The sequence below is a fragment of the Triticum dicoccoides genome, chromosome 4A, assembly GCF_002162155.2.
Source record: "Triticum dicoccoides isolate Atlit2015 ecotype Zavitan chromosome 4A, WEW_v2.0, whole genome shotgun sequence".
Taxonomy (NCBI): Eukaryota; Viridiplantae; Streptophyta; class Magnoliopsida; order Poales; family Poaceae; genus Triticum; species Triticum dicoccoides.
The window spans coordinates 653,834,568-653,853,280 of record NC_041386.1 but is presented as its reverse complement, the minus strand read 5'-3'; positions in this window follow the sequence as shown (position 1 = coordinate 653,853,280).

Sequence of the window (18,713 nt, the reverse complement as noted above, 5' to 3'; positions counted from 1 at the left end):
AAGTAGATATACCCATATCTGCTCAAATCATCCGTGAAGGTTAGAAAATAACGATACCTGCCGTGTGCCTCAACACTCATTAGACTACATACATCAGTATGTATTACTTCAAATAAGTCATTGGCTCGCTCCATTATTCCGAAGAACGGAGTTTTAGTCATCTTGCCCATGAGCCATGGTTCGCAAGTATCAAATGATTCATAATCAAGTGATTCCAAAAGCCCATCAGCATGGAGTTTCTTCATGCGCTTTACACCAATATGAACTAAACGACAGTGCCACAAGTATGTTGCACTATCATTATCAACTTTGCATCTTTTGGCATCAATATTATGAATATGTGTACCACTACGATCAAGATTCAATAAACCATTAACATTGGGTGTATGACCATAGAAGGTTTTATTCATGTAAATAGAATAATAATTATTCTCTATCTTAAATGAATAACCGTATTGCAATAAACATGATCTAATCATATTCATGCTCAACGCAAACACCAAATAACATTTATTTAGGTTAAACACTAATCCCGAAAGTATAGGGAGTGTGCGATGATGATCATATCAATCTTGGAACCACTTCCAACATACATCATCACTTCACCCTCAACTAGTCTCTATTTATTCTGCAACTTCTATTTCGAGTTACTAATCTTAGCAACCAAACAGGTATCAAATACCCAGGGGCTAATACAAGCACTAGTAAGGTACACATCAATAATATGTATATCAAATATACCTTTGTTCACTTTGCCATCCTTCTTATCCGTCAAATATTTGGGGTAGTTCCGCTTCCAATGTTCAGTCCCTTTGCAGTAGAAGCACCCAGTTTCAAGCTTGGGTCCAGCTTTGGGTTTCTTCCCGAGAGTCACAACTTGCTTGTCATTCTTCTTGAAGTTCCCCTTCTTACCCTTGCCATTCTTTTTGAAACTAGTGGTCTTGTTAACCGTCAACGCTTGATGCTTTTTCTTGATTTCTACCTTCGTCAATTTCAGCATCACGAAGAGCTCGGGAATCGTTTTTGTCATCCCTTGCATATTATAATTCATCACGAAGTTCCAGTAACTTGGTGATAGTGACTAGAGAACTCTATCAATCACTATCTTATCTGGAGGATTAACTCCCACTTGATTCAAGCGATTGTAGTACTCAGACATTCTGAGCACATACTCACTAGTTGAGCTATTCTCCTCCATCTTGTAGGCAAAGTACTTGTTAGTGGTCTCATACCTATCGACACATGCATGAGCCTGAAATACCAATTTCAGCTCTTGGAACATCTCATATGCTCCGTGGCGTTCAAAACATTTTTGAAGTCCCGGTTCTAAGCCGTAAAGCATGGTGCACTAAACTATCAAGTAGTCATCATATCGAGCTTGCCGAACGTTCATAACATCTGCATCTGCTCCTGCAATAGGTTTGTCACCTAGCAGTGCATCAAGGACATAATTCTCCTGTGCAGCAATGAGGATAATCCTCATATCACGGACCCAGTCCACATCATTGCTACTATCATCCTTCAGCTTAGTTTTCTCTTGGAACAAATCAAAAACATAGGGGAGCTACAACGCGAGCTATTGATCTACAACATAATTTGCAAATACTATCAGGACTAAGTCATGATAAATTAAAGTTCAATTAATCATATTACTGAAGTACTCCCACTTAGATAGACATCCCTCTAGTCATCTAAATGATACGTGATCCAAATCGACTAAACCATGTCCGATCATCACGTGAGATGGAGTAGTCTTCAATGGTGAACATCACTATGTTGATCATATCTACTATATGATTCACATTCGACCTTTCGGTCTCCAGTGTTCCGAGGCCATATCTGTATATGCTAGGCTCGTCAAGTTTAACCTGAGTATTCTGCGTGTGCAAATCTAGCTTGCACCCGTTGTATTTGAACATAGAGCCTATCACACCCGATCATCACGTGGTGTCTCAGCACGAAGAACTTTCGCAATGGTGCATATTCGGGGAGAACACTTATACCTTAAAATTTTAGTGAGGGATCATCTTATAATGCTACCGCCGTACTAAGCAAAATAAGATGTATAAAAGATAAACATCACATGCAATCAAAATATGTGACATGATATGGCCATCATCATCTTGTGCTTTTGATCTCCATCATCGAAGCAACATCATGATCTCCATTGTCACCGGCGTGGTCGTCTCGCCAACCATTGCTTCTATGACTATCTCTACCGCTTAGTGATAAAGTAAAGCAATTACATAGCGACAACCATATGGCTCATGCTAGTTGCTGATAACTTTTACAAAACATGATCATCTCATACAACAATCTTTATATCACATCATGTCTTGACCATATGACTTCACAACATGCCTTGCAGAAACAAGTTAGACATCCTCTACTTTGTTTGTTGCAAGTTTTATGTGGCTGCTACGGGCTTCTAGCATGACCCGTACAAATCTATGGCACAAAAATCACAACAGTGATTTATCAAGTTTGTTGTTTTAACCTTCACAAGGACCGGCCGCAGTCAAATTCGATTCAACTAAAGTTGGAGAAATAGACACCCACCAGCCACCTTTATGCAAAACTAGTTGCATATGTCTGTCGGTGGAACCGGTCTCATGAACGCGGTCATATAAGGTTGGTCCGGGCCGCTTCATCCAACAATACTGCCGAATCAAAATAAGACATTGGTCGTAAGCAGTACGATGATCACCACCCACAACTCTTTGTGTTCTACTCGTGCATATCATCTACGCATAGACCTGGCTCGGGTGCCACTGTTGGGAAACGTAGCATGCAATTTCAAAAAAATTACTATGCTCACGCAAGATCTATATATGAGATGCATAGCAACGAGAGGGGAGAGTTTGTCCACGTACCCTTGTAGACCAAAAGCGGAAGCGCTAACTTAACGCCGTTGATGTAGTCGAACGTCTTCTCGAATCAACCGATCAAGTACCGAACGTACGGCACCTCCGAGTTCTGCACATGTTCAACTCGATGATGTCCCTCGAACTCTTGATCTAGTAGAGGTACAAAGGAATCGACGAGTTCCGTCAGCACGACGGCATGATGATGGTGTTGGTGAAGTGATCCGCGCAGGGCTTCGCCTAAGCACTAAGACAATATGACCAGAGGAGTAAACGGTGGAGGGGGCACCGCACACGGCTAAGAGACAACTGTTGTGCCTAGAGGTGCCCCCTGCCCCCGTATATAAAGGAGGGAGGGGAGGAGGCTGGCCTAGGGTGCGCCCCCAAGTGGGCAGGAGTCCTCCTAGGACTCCAAGTCCAATTCGGACCCCCCTTCCTTTTACCAGAGAGGGAAAGAGGAAAGGAGAGGGAGAGGAGAAGGAAAGGGGGGCGCCGCCCCCTTCTCCACTCCAATTCAGATCCCTTCCTTGTGGGGGCGCACCAGCCCCTTGTGGGCTGGTTAGCCTCCCTCCTATGGCCCATATGGCCCTTATCTTTCACCGGGGGGTTCCGAAAACCCCTCCGGTACTCCGGTTTGTACCCAATACACTCCGGAACCCTTCTGATGTCCGAATACCACCTTCCAATATATCAAGCTTTAACCTCTCGACCATTTCGAGACTCTTCGTCATGTCTGTGAACTCATCTGGGACTCTGAACAACCTTCGGTCACCAAAACACATAACTCATATAATACATATCATCATCGAACGTTAAGCGTGCGGACCCTACGGGTTCGAGAACTATGTAGACATGACCGAGACACCTCTCCGTCAATAACCAATAGCGGAACCTGGATGCTCATATTGGTTCCCACATATTCTACGAAGATCTTTATCGATCAAACCGCAATGTCGACATACGTTATTCCCTTTGTCATCGGTATGTTACTTGCCCAAGATTCGATCGTCGGTATCTCTATACCTAGTTCAATCTCATTACTGGCAAGTCTCTTTACTCGTTCCGTAATGCATCATCCCGCAACTAACTCATTAGTCACATTGCTTGAAAGGCTTCATATGATGTGCATTACCGAGAGAGCCCAGAGATACCTCTCTATTACTCGGAGTGACAAATCCTAATCTCGATCTATGCTAACCCAACAAATACCTTCGGAGATACCTGTAGAGCATCTTTATAATCACCCAGTTACGTTGTGACGTTTGATAGCACACAAGGCATTCCTCCGGTGTCCGGGAGTTGCATAATCTCATAGTCAGAGGAATATGTATTTGACATGAAGAAAGCGATAGCAATAAAACTAAACGATCATTATGCTAAACTAATGAATGGGTCTTGTCCATCACATCATTCTCCTAATGATGTGATCCCGTTCATCAAATGACAATACTTGTCTATGGCTAGGAAACTTAACCATCTTTGATTAACGAGCTAGTCAAGTAGAGGCATACTAGGGACACGGTGTTTTGTCTATGTATCCACACATGTATCAAGTTTCTGGTTAATAAAATTCTAGCATGAATAATAGACATTTATCATAATTTTCCCGGCGACGAACGTTTGTATCTTGGCTTTATTTCTCAAACAACTCAAACACATACATGAAGATACACACGCACACATGCAAGTCCCGACGGAGACTACATCTCCTCTCTGGCTAGTATATCGATTCCAACATCAAGCAGAAACAGAACAGTGCAAACAACAAACACTGCCACGAACCGTGCTGGCGGATCAGATCACGAAAGGTCACAGGCGCTCCTTGCGCTGGCGAAGCGAGCCCTGGCCGAGAGCTGCGGTGGCCGAGGAAGACGGGGACGCGCCCGACAAGGAGCCGCGCTGGCCTCTCGCGCAGCTCGCCGGCCGAGTGGACCGTCCCTGCGCAAGGAGCCGCGCAGGCCGAGGCCCACGAGGACGGTCCGTGCAAGGAGCCGCGACTGCTTACCGGCGGGCGACGGGCCGTGGGGAGACGAGGGGGTTGGAACGGGAGGATAGGGCGGGGCTGCTTACCGGCGGCGGACGGGAGCGCGGATACGGCGATGCGCCTTCATGGGTGGTGCGAGAGGGAGGGAGGGAGAGGACGAGAAACTACGAGGAAGTGGGGAGGGATCTGCTGCGGGGAGAGCGAGAGAAAAAGATGTTTTTTTAGTGGTCCCAAGGAGAACTAACCCAAATAAGCACCACTTGAATGGGTTAGTTTTTTTGGGTGGGTTAGATGCATCTAACTCAAACTAACCCTCTTGTTTGGATATTTTTGGGTTAGTTGAGTCCAAACTAACCTAAACTAACTCTAACCCATGGATCCAAACAGGGCATATGCTCATCACTAGCACAACACCAGCATCCGCTGCGTGGATCCGGCTTGCCTGCTCCCTCCTCATGCTCCCATCCGTGCTCCCACTTTATCCTACGATTGTCTTTTTTCTTTTTTCTTTCTAATCTAATCATCTCCCCCTCTATTTTAATGAGATGGCCCGAACCTTATTTTGTTCTAATCAAATCAAGCCACGTATGCGGAAGCACGAATGGGTACATGCGTAGGGCTCAGGCAGGTCTCGTCCCCGTTGCGTACGCACACAACTTGGCAATCTAGCTAACACATGCATGCACGCTAGGGATCCGCTGCGCGTGCGATCCGCATGCACGGCCACGCCTGTGACGCGCAGCACGCGGCCTGCCCAACGGATCGGCACGGCCTGTTTGCTACTGCTGCACACCATGGTGACAGACACGATTTACCACCGCCGCGAGTCATGATTTATTCCTAACAATCTACTCCCTCCGTTCTAAATTACTTGTCTTGGATTTGTCTAGATACGAACGTATCTAGACTCATTTTAGTGCTAGATACATCCGTATCTAGACAAATCTAAGACAAGTAATTCGGAACGGAGGGAGTAGGAGTATAGAGAATAATTTTCCCCTAGAGTCTCACTCTGTCACTCGCTCAAATCGAAGGTGGAAGAAGAAGAGGACGACACTGTTATGGGCGACGAACGCCTCGGCCGCAGGCATGGCCTTTCTGGCGACGGACGCCTCAGCTGCACGCACGGCCGGTTCTTTTATGATTCGGTTGGTTGTTTTGTATACAAAGCAGGGAAACTCTTTTTCAGCACGACCGGTTCTTTTTTTCTCAGTACTCTTTTCTCTATCTTAACTAGTGTAGTGTTAAAAATGTTCTTATATTTTAGGACAAAGGAAGTAAGTACATTTTATAGAAAAATCACACCAACATAAAGCATACCTATGCGCCACATTTTATAAGAAAGGTATTTTTAAACACTAACAGAAGTACAGAACATGGAGATGGATCGTGCAAAGCATAGTGGGGAATAAACTAAGAGGGGAGAAGAGGCTTGCCACCAGTATCATCTCCAGAGGCGGTAGCGCCAACGCTTTGACGGCGGAGACTGGTATGAGACTGATATGAGGCGTTCTTCTCCTCCGCGTCCACGAATTGTAAACCAGCCTTCACCTCTGAGTCTCACGACGGGAGGACAGGATTCCGAGAGAGTCCGGCATGTCGCAATGGCACAAGTGCTGTCTAAGTGGAAACATTTATAAATACAGATAGCTCACCCCATAGATAGATATAGCTCACCCCACGCTGTACTCTCATGATCATTCCAGCTGGGTCTAGGCAACCCTCCTGGTTGAACAGCAGCTTCCATCTCCTTGGAGGACTCAGGTGCGGCGAGGCTACCAAAGACAAGGAAAAATCAATATAAACCAATTGATGACCAATACACACATGTCATTAATCTCTCTCTCTAATCAGCTTTGGGGACTCTGAAATTTCATATGCATATATATAGGGATTTATGCTTCTGTTGTAATTGGATCGTGTAGATGTTCAGATGGGAACAATTCATAATGCAGAAAACGAATAGGTTGAAGGAAGGACAGAAGCTAGCGGATTGCGTGTGTGCCTTGGGCTTGAAGATAAGAGCGGTGGAGGGCAGGGCGGCCAGCGGGGAGGAGACCTGCGGCGAAGGGCGGCTCCAGTGGCAGCGACCTGCGGCGAAGGGTGGCTCCTGGGCGGCGGCTGGGGAACCTGCAGGCCGTGTCGAAGGGCGGCTCCGGGGCGGCGGCTCGGCGACCTGCAGGTCGCGGCGAAGGGCGGCTCCGGGGCGGCGGCTCAGCGACCTGCGGGCCGCGCCCGGCTGCGGGAGGAATGATACAGGAGGAGGAACGACGCGAGCGGAGGAACGGCGCGGGGCGCGAGGTCGTGCGGGAGGAACGACGCGAGGGCGTGAGGTCGTGCGGGTGGGGGTGAGATGTCATGCGAACGTTTTTTTAGCGATCGACGCACTGTAACCCGCTTAATTACGTGGCGTGTTGGGTTAACCACGGAAGGATTAAGATCCATTAGATTTGTAGATGGACGGATATAATTGCTTGGATCTGCCTCCTCTTTTTCTTTTACAGGGGTAGTAGATAGATGAGATGGTCAAAGCGCCAGCCTTGCACCACTACTAGAAAAATGGGTGTTGCCGAGGGCCGACCCAGAGGATCTCAGCAACAACCACGTAAGCTGAGCACAGTTCTCACTTCTCAACAAATGATCGGACTCGGAAGAGGCGTACAATTGATGAGAGACAGACAAAGAGGAGTTGACAATTAAAATAAACTCGGTTTATGACGAGTTCTATATGGACGACACACAATAAATTTTGTGCCACATGGCGATAACGATAGTTGCATTCTGCTCCGTTTTGACAGACCACTTTTGATGAGTGTCCGCATGATGGGGCTCGGCATATTGTTAGTTAGCCATTTGTATTTTTTGTTCACCACACGGACAAATTTGCAGAGTTCACGACGGGAGAAACTCTGCAAAGCCTTGACCCTTTTTCTCCCGTGTCCTATAAGTACAAATACCAAATGTTGGCTAGTGATGGTTGGCTATCAACTTTTCTTATCAACCACACAAAAGTTGTCAAGCCAAATATTGGCAATGCCAATTGTTGGCTCGCTAAATATTGGCAATGCCAAATGCGGACCGAGTCCTGCCATTCATCTGCCACTTCCTTTAGGCGCTAAGGATGGATGGTGCGTCGACGAGAGAATCTCTGCGGAAGTTGTTGGTCTTCGGAGGTGTCCGGCGTCGGTCGAGACGCGGTGCTTTGTGTCATTTTAGGATAGGCTCTTTTACGTTGTAACTTGCTCGGCGGTGGTGTTTGTCTTTGGTTTTGTTGGTCGTGTTGTTCATACTATACTCGTTGTTCGCATCGAGTGGTAGCTTTCTTGTAACTGATATTCTGCCTTCTATAAAGCTAAGATACGCCTAGGCGTACTCTCGAAAAAAAAAATGTTGACATCAAACCAATTATGCTCGTAACTCCATTTTAGTATCTTTAATTATTGTTTGAAAAACAATACATAGCATCCATTCATGATTATAATTTGTGATTAAATTTGTGATTTCCCTAGTGCCTAATGCCCTGATACGCTTTAGTGGGACCATGATTTTTGCATCCTTTTTTTGAAGCAAAGACCGTAGAACAAAAAGTTCTAAGGTAAATTTTCATTAATTAAGTTAGGCGAAGTATCAGGTGAAAATAGGTACTCAGTGAAAATCTGAAAATTCTCACGTGGTCCATCAGATCTATAACGAACGACACTGATCAAAGGTGGGATCTCTAATGATCCACTTAAACACAATTAGCAGAAAACCCCCTGTTCTCTCGGTGATTAACCAATATCAAGTGGGGATTGCCTTGCCCAACTCCAATCTAACTCTTCCCCGGGCGTCCCATGGGGCTGCTTCCGCGGGGAACGCCACGGCGGTTTCAAGCTTTCCTGCGGCCGCGAGGCCCGAGGCGGGGCGGACAGAACCGGCAGCGAAGCGGGCACGCACCGCGTCAGAGCTGTCATCGGCAGGGAGGGCTCCGGAGGACCTGAGGCGAGGACGCCGCCCCGGCGGAAGGCAAGGATATCCGCGACGTCCGCCTCGGCAGCTTCACCGATGACGCACACCGTGTAGCGGAGGAGTGGGACTGCGTAGGAGACACGCACGCGACAGACCAGCCGCAGTGGTGAAACCGAGCGCCCTGGTGTTTCCAGTGCATCCGAGATGCTGCGCCACGATGACAGTCGCCGGCGGGTGTGACCTGCAGGGTAGCCGCGTCCATCACAGTAGCGTCCAGATGCGTCGACCTCGACCGGCGACACGCGGACCCGTGCCGCCCCATGCTACGCTTTTCTCTGAAAAATTGTAGCTCAACTATATAGTTCTTTGAAGAAACGTCCGCACAACCTCTGTTATTTCAGAAAATGTACCTGAACATGCTGAAGCTTTTGCATTGAGATTTGCTATATTGTTAGTGTTGGAGTTGTGCAACTCTCCTGTGGTGATTGTTCGGTGGCAATGGACAAACTGAAAATCTGAAGCATCTCGTTGTAGATTGTGTCATGAGCTCAAGAGATATCAAAGTGATGTGTAGTCGCTTGCCTAACTGAATGTTCCAGCTTGCTGTAACCAAATTTTGCTGTAACACAGTGTACAAGTTAGCTGCGTCCATCACAGTAGCGTCTAGATGCGTCGACCTCGAGCGGAAACATGCGGAAGCGTGCTGCCCCATACTACACTTTCTCTGAAAAATTGTAGCTCAACTATACAGTTCTCTGAAGAAACGTCCGCACAACCTCTGTTATTTCAGAAAATGCACCTGAACATGCTAGCTCGATCATAAGGGTTGTGTGATGTCTGGCTGGGGCTTGTCCCTCTGTTTGTTTCTAAATTTGCTTGTAAAGACTGTAATTTGGGCCCATGTACATGTGTCTAGCTACAAAAGAGATTAAGATTGATTGGGTGGTGGACTCGTTGCAAAAATCCGTGTGTAGGAGGCAAAAGAATGTAAATACAGAACTTCAGAATTCTTGCGCAGTTTCAGCTTGATAAAATGTTGGCATGAAGCCCATAAACTAACATCTTTGTAGAGTTTTGCATGGTTCAACTTGATAAAATATTGGCACAATGCCAATTCAGAAATCACGCAATACATGAACTTGTTCAATGTAGTTCACCAGAACAAGCAACTAGCAATGTTTCTCTATAGATAAAGAAAAATCAGTAGCAGGTAACAAAAGGACTTCTCAAAGAACGACATTGAAGCTCTCAAATAGATAATGCTCATGCTCTTAAAGGCGCCGCTCTTAGAAGCCCAAAAGATAAAGTTGATCTCTCAGAAGATAACGCTGAAGCTTTGAACTCCATCTTCAAGTACACCAAAATAAAAGCAACTGGGTGCCTCGAATCAAATAAAAGAAGCTGCACATAGACATGAACACAACTGTTAGTATTGCACAAATGAATTCTGAAATAGTAATCATTCTGTTTGTATGACAACTACCTCTACATTTCTTTGCTCTTGTTAGGGCATGTACGACTATCATGGAAACCAACTTGCTTGCACGCCTTGCATGTGCGAGGCTTTTTGGGTCCTGCAGCAGTTTTCTTCCCCTCTCCATTCTTATTTTGCTTTCCTTCCCCATCCTTATTTTGCTTCCCTTCCCCACCCTTGTCTAAGTGTCCCTTAATTCTTTTGCATCTTCCCTTTGTGTGGACATCAGTTGGTGGATGGATTTCAACTTCACCGGGCATAGTACAACCAATGTATGCCTCAAATTCATCTTATCTACTAGGATTATTGGCTGTAACCTTTTGAGATAAATTTCTTTTCATTCCAAGGAGACCATCTCTCAATGCTTCCAATTCTTGAGGAGAGTGCTCCGCCAACCTGATTGTGTCATCCAATGTTTGGTGTATCTCTGAAATCATTTTTCGCTTTGCCAAATCTAGAGAACTACTCTCATTTTCTTCAAGTAAGTTACCATAGCTGTCATATAGGGCTCTCCTATTAACTGTTTTCTTCCACCTATCCAAAATGAACTGACTAGGGAGCTCATTCAACTTTGCACCTCTCAAAACCATGATAATATGTCGGCATGGAATTCCACGTGTCTCAAATAACATGCAAGAGCAGTGAGCGCTCATGGTTGATGTGTTGAATTGAACTTCTCTAGACTTGGAAGAGCAGTCACCACCTACAACCGTGGTTTTCACATCACCTTCTTGCGATATGCTTTCAATCAAGCAATGTTCTCTAGCTGCACGCACTTCCTTCTGAAAAGCTTTGAAAACCTCATGGGTGAAGTACATGCTAGCATGCTTCTCGATCTCCCAGGATGTAATCAGAGGAGGCATGGAACTGAGGCAATCATGGTCAGCCTTGAGTTCATTTTGACGCTGTTCCTCTAGGGCTGTACCAATCCTAATCCAAAAATCCACCAAAGCATGCTTGTAACCAATAAAGTGGTTGAAGAATGAGTTAGCGCTCTCTGACCTTGAAGTGGTTCTCAGAATTTCACCCATGAATACACCTTTGAAATAGGCCGGTATCCATGACTTACAAATTTCATATCTCCTAGCAAACCATGTGTTTTCCTCAAGTCCAAATTCAGAAATCATGGAAGACCACTTAGCCTCAAATTCAGTTGGATTTTCAGATCCCCATATACATGAGTTAACTGAACTGTAGAAATGTTCATCCTCTCTCAGTGGAGGACCAACCTTTTCTGGAAGCTTTCTCATTATATGCCACATGCATAACCTATGGACGGTGTTCGGCATAACTTCATCAAGGGCAGCCTTCATACTAGCATCTTCATCAGTTACTATAAGCCTCGGTGCTACACCATCCATTGCTTTCAAGAATGTTTCGAACACCCATTTATATGACTCTATCTTCTCATCAACAATCAAGGCGGCACCATAGAAAACTGATCCCATATGGTGGTTTATTCCTGTGAAAGGACAAAATATCATCTTATACTGATTGGTGCTATATGTGGAGTCAAAAGACACCATTTCGCCAAATAAAGCATAATTCTTCCGACAAAAAGCATCTGCCCAAAAGACACGCGCCAGTCGGTTTTTATCATCAAGAACATAGTCAAAGAAGAATCCTGGGTTGATTTTCTTCCTCTTTCTAAGGTTGTCAATGAACATTTGAGCATCTGTATCTTTGAAGGTGCTTTGCATGTCGCGGTGATAGTTTTGCAAGTCTCTCTTTGTGCACCCCACGAACTGGAATCCGCCCTCACCAACACGAAGCAATCGGAAGGCCCCAGATGTGCCAATGCTAGCTGCATGACATGTGAATAGTGTGGTCTTGGCCTTCTCGCTGACTTCTCTGTTAGACTTGATTAAATGCTGCTTGCTAGGTGTGACAAATTCATGGGTGTGTTCTTCTTGAAAATATGATATACAATATTTGCCATCCTGCATATGCTTGACAGTTATCATGGCCTCACAACCACATCTAGTAATCTTTCTTGAATGTGTTCTTGTCTTCTCTCCCTTAGGATCCTTCTTTTGTTCCTCCTCCTTTATTGTTCGGAAACCTGCTTTGCAGCAAAGAAATCTCCTCCAGACCACCACATTATCTACGGTCCTTTTCTGCCCAATTCGAACTGAAAATCCAACACTGTGTGCATAAGCCTTGTAAAACTTCTCGACAGCTTCCATACTCTCGAATGTCTTACCTACAACCGGCTTTAAGTTCTCATCACAGTCGGGTGTACATGATGAACCCTAAAAAAATTAAAACTCGTTACTCATACAAGCTAGTGATTGTTAGAGAAATCTGACCGAAATTATGGTGATAATGATACTCACACAAAATGGGCCACTTGTAGCTCTCTTTTTTGGTGTACTGAAGTTGTCTAGATTGATCGGAGGAGGATGGATTTCCATATCATGACTCCCTTGATCATTGCCAATATCGAATTCATGCTCAATCTGTGATGCAACATCATGGGTGTTAGCATGTTCAGTTCGTATAAACAAAGAAACAGTCATCAAATATGCATATTCTATACAGTATATGTACCGTTGCATGATCATCTCATACTCTAATTTTCTAGTACGTCTAGTGCTGATGCAGATATGTTTTTTTTGGCACAAATCCTTGTCAAGCATCAGTCTATTTTTTCATCTAATGCGCCATAACTTGAGAGTACGAGACGATGAATGTTACCTAGTGATCAATCGATGGTTTATGCTCACGTAACAGCTTACCTCTGCATGGCTAGGAAGAGCCGGAGGCATGTCAGGGGAAATAGGGGTGTCAGTCACGAGCGATGGTGTTGAGTACTCTGAAGATTTAGACGCAACTGGCGAAGGGTGTGTAGCCAACGGAGGCCCTTTCACGACCGACAGCGTTGAGTACTCTGAAGGTTGAGACACAACCGGCAAAGGGTGAGCAGCCAATGGAGGCCCTGTCACGACAGATGGAGGGAAGATCATGGCTTCAGTCGCCACGGGCGGAGGATGAGCTGTAGCCGACAGAGGGCCCGTCGCTGCCGTCGGAGGGAAGGACATAACTCGAGTCGCCACCGGCGGAGGATGAGCCGCAGCGGACGGAGGGCCTGTTGCTGCCATCGGAGGGACCATCGTTGACGTCTAAAGGCAAGGGCTCACGGCCGCCGAAACGTGATTCTCCATGGCGGCGTGTAAGATTGAAACGTAAACCTATCATAGGGACACTCACGAAGGATTTTTTCCACCTTGATGGTGAACAAGCCAGGGGGTTTTCTGCTAATTGTGTTTAAGTGGATCATTAGAGATCCCACCTTTGATCAGTGTCGTTCGTTATAGATCTGATGGACCACGTGAGAATTTTCAGATTTTCACTGAGTACCTATTTTCACCTGATACTTCGCCATTAAGTTACAGATACAAAGAAATAAAATAGAGAAAATCAACCAATGCCCTTTTTGTGTAACATTAGGAAATTAATTATGCTAGGTGCTGTTCAGCCAATGCCCTTTTTGTAAATTGCATTAGGAAATTACGCTAGGTGCTGTTCATACCAGGATGTTTGCATCCTTGGTAGTTCCATGATTTATTCAGTAGTGTTTTTGGCGTGTTTAAGACGATAGCTAGGTTTGACATCTCTAGGTCATTAGTTGGAAGCTATAGGCCCCAGGTAGCTCCTTTACTTTGTGTAGATATGCGTTGTGTTGTCCCGTCATATCAGAGAAAGAAGAAATCGCCCTGGAATTCTATTCCTGTGTCTTCGGTGTGCTCGTGTCTGTCGTGTTCACCGTTTGTTCCATCTTTTTTGTTCTTGGGCTAAAAGAATAACACGTGTAGACCTCACCCCCATAGTTTTCTTTTGGCTGTCTTTATCCTTGGCGCTGGTGGTTGTGCTCGTAATATTGCTGAATGTGTTTTCCCTGTCAGTACAATTGATATGGTTTCAGATGTGCACTGTTATATTTTGATACACCTTCTTAATTTCGTAGATAATGAAATGAGAATGGCGTGCTGTAAAATATGACAGTGATGTTTTTCCGATAAAGATGAAGTGACGTAAAACTGATGATAAAGTAGTAAATCTTGACATTAGTTTGCTCACGACTTCAAAAGAATATGATGATTTTTATTGCCTTTTTTAGAGAAAAGGCAGGAGCCCGACTTTATAAATAAAGCCACCAGGCAGAGTACATCACCAGCACCCGACACCCAAACAGAGTTTAAACACCAAGGAAGTTAAGTAGCATTACAAGGCCACTAGCCTCACATGGCACGCAGGTCAGCATAGAACTAGATATCGTAAAAGAGAAGATCAGGAAGCCGTCCTCAAAGATCGCCGAAGAAGGGCTGACGCCGTAGATTTCATCTTGGATTGCATGGCGTCGAAAGCCTGGAGGTCCCCCTCTTTAGTCAATAATCTCCACTGCTGCAAAAAACCATTGGCTTTAAATAAGCAATTGACAGGGTTAGCCGGAAAGATACGCTCAATCGAGAACTTATTCCTAGTAGTCCACAACGACCACCCTATCGCAGCCCAGCCAACTAAGAAAACCCTTTTAGATTGTCCAGATAAGAGATTGACACACTGCCTCAGGTCTTCAAAGGAGGAGGGGAACCAGTTAACATGCAGCCAAAGTCTGATGCAGCACCACATAAGTTTCGCTAAGGAGCAATGAAAAAAAATATGTTCGGTGTTCTCCAGCGCCCCACATAACACGCATCTATCGGAACCCGGCCCGTTCCTTTTCTTAATCTGGTCAGCCGCCGAAAGCTTACCGCGAACAGCTTGCCAAAGAAAGATCTTGATCTTAGGTGGGATTCGAGCCGACCAGATATCTTTGAACTTGACCGAGTGTCCACCAGGGATAAGCTTAGAATAGGCCGATTTAACCGAGAAGCGCCCCGAGGAGGAAAGGGGCCACACCATGGAGTCCTCTTCCTCCGAGAGCAGGGGGAAGCAAGCAGTAAGGTGCTGCCAATCTTCCAACTCTACAGGGGAAAGAGAACGCCGAAAATCTAAAACCCAACCCTTAGCCGAGAGCTCAAAGATAGAAATCTCAGCATCATCATAGTAAGAGAACAAAGCCGGAAAAGCAACCGCCAGCGTGGAATCCCCGACCCACCAATCAAGCCAAAACCGAGTGGACTTACCGTTCCTGACAACAAACTTGACAAGGGACCGAAAAATCGGCCGGACTTTAACCAGTTGACGCCAGAATTGAGACCCACCAGAAGCAGGAGCAAACATAGGGCTCGAGGAGGGGAAATATTTAGCTTTTAGGATCGAGAGCCATGTCGGAGGTTCCTCAAGAGTCATTATCTTCCACCACCATTTGATCAGGAGACAGTTATTCATAACCCGCGTATTAATAATGCCAAGGCCCCCTTTGTCCTTGGGGCGACATATAGTGTCCCATCTGACCAACCTATATTTGCGTTTATTATCCGCAGCATTCCAGTAGAAAGCACCCCTATGCTTGTCGAAACCAGAATGAACCCCATTAGAAAGAAGATAGAAGCCCATCAAAAACATTGGGAGTGAAGAAAGACAAGAATTGGTAAGGGCGACCTTGCCCGCTTGCGTATTATATCGACCTCGCCAAGGTAATACTCTGTTGCCAACTTTGGTCACCACCGGGGCGAAGTCTTTCGCCAGAAGCTTAACCGGGGAGATGGGAAGGCCTAGATACTTGAGAGGAAAGGACCCAAGAGAACAGTTCAGAAGGTGGGCCACCCGCTGCGCCTCCAGGTCCGAAACCCCAGTCACAACGACCTCACTCTTGGAAAAATTGATTTTAAGGCCTGAAAGCGCTTCGAAGCAAAGCAGAAGGAATTTCAGATTGGTCAGACTGTTCTCATTGAGCTCCATCAAAATGATAGTGTCGTCCGCATATTGAAGATGATAGATGCCATGAGGGATAAGGTGAGAGCTCACCGGGGTAATATGACCGGCCAACGCAGCTCGAGAAAGGATGCGAGATAAAGCATCAGCCACAAATTGAAAAGCAAAGGAGATGCTGGATCCCCTTGTCTGAGACCCCTACCGTTAGCAAAAAACTTGCTAGTTTGACCATTGACAGCCACAGCCGTGTGTCCACCAGAAACCAACTGCATCAGGTGGTGCATTATAGGCCCCTCGAAACCCTTAGCCAGAAGGACTTGCCGAAGAAAGTTCCAACTCACCGAATCGTAAGCCTTCTCAAAATCAAGCTTAAGGACCACCGCCTTGGTCCCTCGAACCCGCAGGTCATGTATTATCTCATGTAAACAAAGCACCCCGTCCAAGATGAACCTCCCTTTGATGAAAGCAGACTGGAAAGGGCTAATGGTCCGATGCGCTATGGGAGACAGCCTAGTGGCCATGCCCTTAGCAGGCATCTTGGCAAAGTTGTTGATTAAAGCAATAGGCCGAAACTGGGAGATGAGATCAGCGCCCTTGATTTTAGGTATGAGGGTGAGGACAACGTAGTTAAGTCTAGACATGTCAACAGTGCCCAGCCAAAACCCTTGGATGACAGCAGAGATGAGGCCTTTTAGTTGGGGCCAGAACTGTCGAAAGAAAGGGATGGAGAAACCATCGGGGCCTGAAGCCGCGTTAGAGTTGGCAGTCCGAATAGTGTCAAAAATTTCCTCCTCAGAAGGGGGAATAAGCAGGAGCTCATTATCAGCGGGCGAAACCCTATCAAGGGGGGCCCAGAAGCCCGGGGCAAGCGAGAATCCGAGGTCTGGTTTAGCCGCAAGCAGATTAGAGAAGAATTGTACAACGTGCCAAAGAATGACCGATGGGTCCGAGACCCTAACACCATCAATAATGAGACTATCGATCAGGCATCTACGCCGTCTACCATTCGCAATGGCGAAGAAGTAAGTCGTGGGCGCATCACCCTTAAGGGTCCAATTAATCGTGCCCCTTTGCTTCCAATAAACTTCCTCTTGGCGGTGGATATCCAGAAGCGCCTTCTCAAGGCCATACCGAACTTGCCACTCGGCCTCCGAGAGCCCACCATTATCCGCACGGTTGTCAAGAGCGCTAATTTGGGCGCCCAGCCTAACTTTATCGCGCCTCGCCTCAGCAAAGTGGTTCTTGGACCAGCCCCTAAGAAATTTGCGAAGGAAGTACGAGACATGATGCCAATCATCCATAGGGCCAAAGGTACGGTGGGGAGAGATTAGACAGTCCAAGATCTTCTGAGCCAACATACTAGGAAACCCCTCCACTAATAGCCAGGACACATCAAATTGGAATCTTTGGCAGCCACTGGGACGAAATCCATCGTCTAGGATAAGGGGAGCGTGACCAGAGCCAACAATGGGGAGGGCACGAAGTGAGCATCGAGGAAAGAGACCATCCCAAGCAGGGCAGATAAAAACTCTATCAAGAACCGAGCGAATCGGACACGCCTGTCGATTAGTCCAAGTGTAACGGGCCCCAACCCTCGGAATTTCACGAATAGCCGTATCCCTGATGAAGGTATTAAAGGCCGCAGCCAACACCCAAGAAAAATTGGCAGAGCTCTTATCAAAAGGGTATCTTAACAGGTTAAAGTCACCCCCAATCGAGAGGGGGAGCTGACAGGAGTATATTTTAGTAAAAATCTCATCCAAGAATATTTGAGACAGGGAATGATCAGCCGGACCATAGACCACCATAAGTTCGAGAAGGGTATTGTTGGAACGAAGGGAAACTACCACACTAGCCCAGTAAATGCCATGGTCAAAAGCCACAAAATTGAAAGTATCATTATTAGTGCCCAAGAGAAAGCCACCTGACTGGCCAACGGAGGCCACAGAATTCCACCTGAATTTATCAATCCCAGCAATAGCCGAAAGTTCAGAAGGAAAGAAGGATGGTTTAAGGGTCTCAACGAGGCCAATAAAATCAATTTTTTCGGCACGCACTAAATCCTTCAGTTGGTCCCTGCGCCCCCTAGCGCAGAACCCTCTGATGTTCCAAAATAAAGCCTTCATCTGAAGGAGAGGTTTTTAATTCGAAGACTCGACCTGCACGGAGCCTTGCAGGTTTTAGCACGTTTCCCAGCCCCGCGTTTCTGAACCGGAGGCACCTGACCCCTGTCAGCCTCCTCCGATGCCCCTCCGGCCACAACCAGAGGGGCAGACACCCCAGCACCAGCCTCCTTGGCCTTTGCAATATCAGCCTGGGCACGCTCATTAGCACGGATCAGCTGCAACAAAGAGGAAGGGGAGCCCAAGCTAGCGTCTAAACAAATCCCCACATCATCTAATATCGTAATGAGTTGCTCGTCGGATTGAGAGGGTAAAACTAGCCTAACAGGAGATGGAGCCAAAGGGGGGGGGGCGGAGATGGGAGCGAGCCCGAACCTGAGGGAGGAAGATCGCGCGCCGCCGCACGCCGAGCCGCCCGATCCACCACACGTTCACCACTGTTGGAGACACGACCACTCTTGCGAGCGGTGGAGGCAGGGGAGCGAACAGGCACCGGGGGG